General features: G+C 41.2%; 1 protein-coding gene and 1 pseudogene across 2 annotated transcripts in view; one reads left to right on the top strand and one right to left on the bottom strand.

Moving 5' to 3' along the window:
• The window catches only part of SH3YL1 (SH3 and SYLF domain containing 1), a 46384-nt gene that overhangs the window by 18097 nt on the left and 20090 nt on the right, over nucleotides 1-8197 (bottom strand). The gene's annotated exons all lie outside the window — the stretch shown is intronic.
• LOC105525369 lies at nucleotides 2939-3375 on the top strand (annotated as a pseudogene).

The following is an 8197-nucleotide window of genomic DNA, read 5'->3' as shown; positions in this document are numbered from 1 at the left end:
CAGGGGAGGGAGCATGGGCCAGGGCACCCCTGGGTGTGGAGAACCAATGTCCATCCCAGCTCCGTTTCTCAAGAGCTGTGGACCTTGTGGTCTTCTAACCAGCCTCTGTGTCTCTGACCGCTCTGTGTTTAATATTTGCTTTACCAGGATCCACACCTCATGGAACGATCGTCAGAATCAGATAGAGGTGTCAGGTGCACCTGGAAGTTGACAGCTGACATGGGGCTCAGTATTTGGGTTCAAAAGTAAAACTAGCTAGGTGGGAACTCCACGACTCCCTTTTGCATGCTGTGCGACCTTGGGCAAATCATTGAGGTGCTGAAAGCTGCAATTTCCTTCTCTGGAAAATGGGTGTAATAATAGCGGCACACATTCAAGGCTGTTTAGGGATGAATTGAAATCAGTTCAATACAACATGCAAAGGTCAAGCAGACTCGTGTTTAAAATATGCCTTCATTATAGTTATTCGCATGTTTTAATCAAATCAGTGCTCTCAAGTCAACATTTTCATATGAGTGACAGAAAAATCCTGTTATAACCAAGTGAGATTATACTTGAAAGGCCCTAAGAGAGTTCCTGATACAAGTATGTTCTTAATAATGTTCAACTTGAATCATTTTATGAAATAAAATACACTTAAGATCTGTAGGACAACCTAAGTCTATCAGACAGCTGACCCACACAGGATGCTTCAGCCTGACGCTTGCCAACTGCTCATTTTATTTTACATATAGACAATTTCTGAGGATTATGGTGCTGAATGACAGATAATTATTTAGCTTTTCTTATGCAAAGTTAAGCATTTTCGCCAATGATTGTATAACCTGCATCTTATATGTATTTTTAGATAACAAATTTGCCTTGCAGAATACTTGCCACATACACACTCAGAAAATACACATTTCTACCCATGACCTTGTAGCTACACTGGTTCTTATGTTCTGCTTCGGCTCGGTGCATCATGGTACAGTTAAGTAAGGCCAAGCTATGAGAGGCAGCTGAAGGAAAAAAAAAGTTTTGATTTTTTTTTTTTTTTGCTCTGATCTCTCTTTAGTTCTTTTGAAATAAGAATAAGATAACATTGCGTTTTTTGGTGACACTACCAGTTAGCTCAAGAACCAGGTCAAAAGCTCTGCAGACAGCTTGGCGAGCCTGTGAGCAGCAACAGTCCTCAGTTTATTTCTACAACGTAGAAGAAGGAGCAAGACAAATGTCCTGCAGGAATCTGGATCAGCTGAACAATACGTGGGGACAGCTCTCAGAAAACCCTGTAAGTATTTGATAAGACTTCTTTAGAAGTTTGCATTAAAACTCAACTATATCACAGTCTGATCAAAGAAATAAGACTTGTGTTTTATTTATGAGATCAGTAGGGTGACTATGGTTCACAACAATCTATTGACTATTTCAACGTAGCTAGAAGAGAATAATTTGAATGCTTCCAGCCTAAAGAAATGACAAATATTTAAGGTGACAGATATCCCAATCACACTGATTTGATCTTTACAAATTGTATGCATGTATTAAATTATCACAAGTGCCAGGAAAATACGTACTCCACTATAAATCAAAAAATAAAATTAAAAAATAAAACAATAACTCAGATGCAAGTGTTTCAATTAAATAAATTCTTAAATACAAGAACGTGAAAAGCCACAACTGCCATGGAGGGGAAGCTGCGGGACAGGACGTCCCTCTTCTCTGCGATGGAACGTCCCGAAAGCAGCTCCTCGGAAGGTGCCACCCCATCTCCCTCTCGTGTGGTCAGCCTGCTTCACACCCACACAGCTGAGTCCTGGGCTGTCGTCCTGTCACAGCCTCACCCCCTTTTGGATGATTGACTGCTGTCAGCCTTCAAGCCCCACATCTGGACAACCTGCTAAGAAAGCTGGGCTCCCTCCTCCAGCCTGCAATTCTCTCACGCCACTCTTGGGCTGGGCTTGGAGCCTGCCCCACTCTCCCTACCCCACTCTCCCTAAAAGCCTCACTACACGGGGAATAAACCTTTTCCTCCCTCCTTGTGTGTGGCATGACCAGTCTCAATATGCAAACCAAGCTTAAGTGGAGGGCCCTTCCGGCAACACCCTCCATGCCTCGGAACAACAGATCTTTTCCTTACATCCCATTCTTAGGGGGCTTAAAAACTGGACTCTGGTCTCTAACAATAATTTATCCTCAACTGTAACCCAGATACCTTCCTCTTCAGTAAAGTGAAAGGGCCCATCTAAATTCTCCCTGGAAAAAGCAGAGTCATTTTTGTTTTTTCAAATTCCAATCTTGAGTAAGAGCCAGCCTGCTCTGGCTTGATGGCCCAGTGTGAGCTCTGGCACTGGAAACACAGCAAAGGACTGTACAGGTCCGAAGCCAAGGCAGCAGCAGGACTTTCTGAGCTTTGGGCTTTGCTACAACTGTTACCCAAAAAGAATCCGTTAGTGGTATTTAAACGAAATGTAGCATTATCTTTCCTCAGACTACCGACTTTCACATCTGCACTACTCACAATCTCAACTCTCTTTACCACAAAAACTTCCCCCTCCCCCAAAGTAATCCCTAATCCAGATACAGGTATTCAGTCAGTAATTTAGACCATTATTCAGTACCTCTGATGTTCCAAGAACAGGGAACTCTCCGCCCTGTAGAATCTGGGAGTCTAAAGGTTGAGATTGTCAAACATAAATTAACCCATGCCGGCCTTCTGGCTAAGCCTAGGGTCACTTACACTTACGCCCCTGGAAGAATGAGTCTGACATTCCCTCTCCAGTGAAACCACGGCACAATGCAGTAAGCTATCCAGAAGCAGCCTCAGGCAGCAGGGGCTGCAAAGCAGCATCCTTTGCGTAACTAGATCTTGTTAGTTAAGAGAACTGACCTTAAGAACACACAATCTGACCTTAAGGATGACACCAGAGCAGAGTACGAGTCTGAGGCAGAAGGAGTCATGGCAGGACAAGCGTTTAGAAAATTTCTTCCACTCTTTGACTGAGTAGTATGGGTTGAAAGGAGTGCTGCTGAAACTGGAACCAAAGGAGGCATTATGCTTCCAGAAAAATCTCAAGGAAAAGTATTGCAAGCAACAGTAGTCGCTGTTGGATCCGGTTCTAAAGGAAAGGGTGGAGAGATTCAACCAGTTGGTGTGAAAGTTGGAGATAAAGTTCTTCTGCCAGAATATGGAGGCACCAAAGTAGTTCTAGATGACAAGGATTATTTCCTATTTAGAGATGGTGACATTCTTGGAAAGTATGTAGACTGAAATAAGTCACTATTGAAATGGCATCAACATGAAGCTGCCCACTGCACTGAAGTTCTGAAATCTTTCATCATGTAAATAATTTCCATATTTCTCTTTTATAATAAACTAATGATAACTAACGAAAAAAAAAAAAAGAACACACAATTAAGATTGCAATCTTTTTCCACCAGGATTCTCTAAGAGAATTAAGCTCTAATGTCCCAAGGCATCCATTGCAACGAATAGGTTAGCATCTCCCCAGATATTCTAGAGTAATAGCACAGATAATTAAGAAGGTGGTACTCAAATCCCTTTCTGTGTTTGGAAGGTCAGATGAAGAACCTGGAGCAAATGTTAGGGTTTTGCAGCATTGGACAGGTAGAAGGTGTGGGAGGTGTCCGAAGGAAAACTGAGACTGACCCAGGCACAAAACAATGTGCCACAACTTTAGCCCAGAACCGGCAAGCTTTGCTGCCAGTCACAAGTATCCGAAGGGAAAGGGGGTACTTAAAGACCATTTTATTCAACTTTACAATATTTTATTTTACAGATTTGATTCAGGAAGATTAAGTACTTTGTTCAATGTTCTGTAACTAATAAAAGAAGAGCTAAAACTTAACAATTACAGTTGAATCTCCATTCCACCGTAGAATGTATCTACAAATCAGAATGCCACGGCAATGGTGGCATAAAGAGGCCACAGACCCTCTTGAGAGCGAAATAACCACAACTGGTAAAAATTATTTTAAAAATTAATACTTCTGGAAATTGTCCTAAGGGCAAATGGCAAGTGAAGAAAATGAAGACACAATGATTCAATGAACACTATTAAATATTGGTAAGGACAGAGAGAGTTGGTGACATTTGAGCTACAACCTGTGCCCTGCTGCAGATCAGCCTGATGGAAGCTCCTCTTGGGGAAGGGGGTTTGCAAGAACACAGACTTCCTTCCCCCAGCCCCCGGTCAGCGCTGCAGTGTCTCCACAGGAGAGGCTTGCTGCCAGCATTTCTCTTCCCACAGCTCCATATACAGAAGCTCCATTCCAGGCAAGAGCAGCTGAGAGGTCTGGAGCTTCCTTCCTCCACCCAGAACCCATGTGTAAGTGGAGGCTCCAGCCCAGCACAACAGTTCAGGAGCACCAGGGCCCAACCCACTCTGGCCCCAGTTCACCTGTGAGGCAAAAGCTCCACGCTGACAGAGGCAAGCCACACTACTCCCCCGCCCAAGGCTGCAGGGATGTCACTCCAGGAGAGGTGAGCCCCTGCCCCAGCCTCCAGCTCTGGAGCAACAGCACAGAGATCCTGGGCAGAGACAGAGACAGGCTGCAAGGGCAGGCAGCTCCAAAGCTCTCCCCAAGGGAAGTGAAATTTTTTGGAACAGAGAGTGGGGAAGTTCAAGGGTGATGATTTTGGTGATAAACAGGTAAGATGAGGTATTCAGTTCCATGACAGCAACAAGCTAAACCACGGGTGGTCTAGAAAATTATCAGGGAGAAACAGGGACAGAGATAGCTAAGAAGAGCCCTCCTGAAATAGAAATGAGCTTCAAAGACCACCTGTGCACAGGAGCACAATTTTAACTGGATCAAACTGTGGAGCAATTTATGTTCCCAGGGCATTGTTGGAAACAATGGAGCAATCAGCAGGCAGTTAGTGGAGGCTAACAACAGTGTGTCATACCAAGGGAGACAAACAGCTTAACAGACAGGTCCGGGACAGGGACAGTCAGAACATCTGTCATCTCAGGAAAACTGTATGCATGCCCGTAGACAACACTGGAGGCTTCACAGTAGCGGCGTACAGAATTCATTCAAACGGTCCAGCCAAATCTCTAAACAAACAATAAGAGGCTCCGGGCGGAGAGGTTGAGCATCCGGAGTTGATACAATATAATATCTAAAATTTCTGATTTTCAGCCAAAAATAAGAAGACAAACAAAGAAGCAAGAGCGTGTGACCCATACATAGAAAACAAATTGAAAGCAGAAGCAGGCGAGAATGACTGCCTTTCAGATGGTCCAGCTATCAGATTTAGCAGACAAAGACTTTAAAACAGCTGTCATAAACATGTTCAAAGAATTAAAGAAAACTATGGTTAAGAAGTAGAAAAACGTACCATGAGAATATCTTATCAAATAGAGAATATTGATAAAAACATAAAATTATATAAAAGAACCAAAGGGAAATTCTGGAGATAAAAAGTGTATTAAGCAACAAGAACAATTTAATTTACTATAGGAGTTCAATGGTAGATCTGAGCATGCAAAATAAAGAACTGGTAAATTTGAAGATAGGTCAATAGAAAGTCTTAAGAACTAAGAGAAAGAGAGTGAAGGAAAATTAACAAAAACACAAGAAACTTCGGACACCATTAGGTGTACCAACATATGTGTGATATAAGTACTAGAAGGCAAGGAAAAAGAGAAAGAAGCAGAAAATTGTTTCAAAGAAATAATGGCTGAAAATTCTCAATCTGATGAAAAACACGAATCTACACTCAAGAAGCTCAACAAATTCTGAGTAGAATAAATGTAACAAGATACACTCCAGATAGATAATTGTAAAAAATCTTAAAACTCAAGAGAAACATCTTGAAAGGGGCAAGAGAAAAATGACTCATCACATAAAAGGAACCCCAGTTAGGCCGGGCACAGTGGCTCAAGCCTGTAATCCCAGCACTTTGGGAGGCCGAGGCGGGCAGATCACGAGGTCAGGAGATCAAGACTATCCTGGCTAACACGGCGAAACCTCACCTCTACTAAAAATACAAAAAAATTAGCCGGGCACAGTGGCAGGTGCCTGTAGTCCCAGCTACTCGGAGGCTGAGGCGGGAGAATGGCATGAACCTGGGAGGCGGAGCTTGTAGTGAGCTGAGATCCAGCCACTGCGCTCCAGCCTGGGCGGCAGAGCGAGACTCCGTCTCAAAAAAAAAAAAAAAAAATCACCAGTAAAGATAATTATCTATAAATAATAGTATAGATGCATAGTTCTTCTCATCGGTTTAAAAATAAATTTTTTCTACATGTTAAGTCTGTAACATATAGAAATATTACACACTTGACAATAGCCACACAGAAGAGTCAGGTGGGAGCAAAGTTGTCTTGGAAATGACGCCAGACGGTAACTCGACTGAACAGATACAATGGAATAGAACCAAACATGGTAAATAAAAAAGGTTAAAATGGCAAGTTCAATGAGTAAATACTTGCTCTCAATTATTCTCTGAGTTTTCTAAAAACATAAAATTATATAAATTATTAACTGTAATCACGAATTGCTGAATGTGTATCGTATTTAGATTTAACACAGATAACAGTCGTAGCACAAAAAAGGAGAAAAAGGACCAGAACCATATGAGAGCAATGTTTTTGTATCTTATTAAAACAAGTTCCCATGAATTAGAAATATTTAAGACATATTGTAAGCTCTGGAACAACCATTAAGAAAATGACTCAAAAACACAGTTAAAAAATCATAAATGGAATCAAAATGCTATAGTACAAAACATTCACTTAACTGAAAACAGTAAAGTAGAAACAGAGGGACAAAAAGGGCATGGGATATAGAAAAAAGTAAAATGGCTGATACAAATCTAATGATATCAATAATCTATTAAATGTAAATTAATTAAACAACCAAATAAAAAGGCAGCGATTATTGGCATGGATAAAACAACAATAACAACAACAACAACATCCAATTATATGCTCCACAGGAGACACGCTTTAGATTCAAAGTTCCCATTAGATTAACAGTAAAAGGATGGAAACAGATGCATCATGCAGACGGCGACCATAAGAACGCGGGAGTGGCAATATTTATATCAGATGAAATGGACCTCAAAACAACAAAAAATGTAATTAGGAATAAACAGGGACATATAATGATAAAATGGTCAATCAATTAAAAAGATATAAGAATTATAAACATAGTAATATACATATATTTATATAAGCACATAATATCAGAGCCCCAAATACGTGAATCAAAAACTGACAATCTAGAAGGAAGACATAGACAGTTTAACAAAAATAGCTCGATGTGTAAATAACCCATTTTTAATAATGAAGAGAACAATTAGTCATAAGATTATCAAGGATATGGAACAACTGAACCACGGTGTAAACCAACTAGACCCAATGGACTCCTGGAGAACACTTTACCCAATAACGCGGAACACACATTCTTCTCCAGCACACATGGAACATTGCACAGGACAAGTGTCTATATGTGAGGCCATAAAAGAAGCCTTAACCCATTTAAAAAGACTGAAATTATACAAAGTATTTTCTTTGACCCCAATGGAATGAAATTTGAAATCAAGGACAAAATAAATTTGGGAATCAGGGCAATGCCTAGAGGGAATATGTAGCTGTAAATGTGTCTATTAAAAAAACACAGATCTTGAGTCGGTAACTTGAACTGCCTTTCAACACGGACGAAGACGAGTTTAACTGAACTTTAAGCAACAGCCTTGCTTGGACCTTTCCCCTTCTTTACCCTGCTTCCCTTAGTACCTTCAGTTTCTTTCCCCGAAGAACACTGGCTCGGTATATCACATGTACTTGAACTGGTATCAGGCTCCGCTTCTAGTGAACCCATTCTGACAAGCACGCACTAGCTGTGTGATCTTAGGTAAGACCTAATGTCTCTGTATATTGAAAATAATGTGGACTTTGCCTACCTTGTATAGTGCCCTGAAAACGATGGCTTGTTATGCAGATGAATGTGACAGTGAGGTGGCCTTTACTTTACCACCCAAGCACCTGTGAAACCAAGATCAAGTAACTTTCCTGAACCTTCCTTTTTTCCCCATTCAGGGATGTGCAGACAAAGACAGACAACAGGAAACTCTGTCTTTTTGTATAACACGCTGCCTAGATGTGGGACCAGACGCTTCCCAATCTGCCACTCTCTGGCTACCTCCTACTGGAGAATTCCCATGGCTTGGTTATTTTACGAATAAAAT

The sequence above is a fragment of the Colobus angolensis genome, unplaced genomic scaffold (genome assembly GCF_000951035.1).
Source record: "Colobus angolensis palliatus isolate OR3802 unplaced genomic scaffold, Cang.pa_1.0 Scaffold53, whole genome shotgun sequence".
NCBI classification, from domain to species: Eukaryota; Metazoa; Chordata; class Mammalia; order Primates; family Cercopithecidae; genus Colobus; species Colobus angolensis.
Note: the sequence above shows the minus strand (reverse complement) of the source record. Positions and strands in the feature narration are given on the sequence as shown.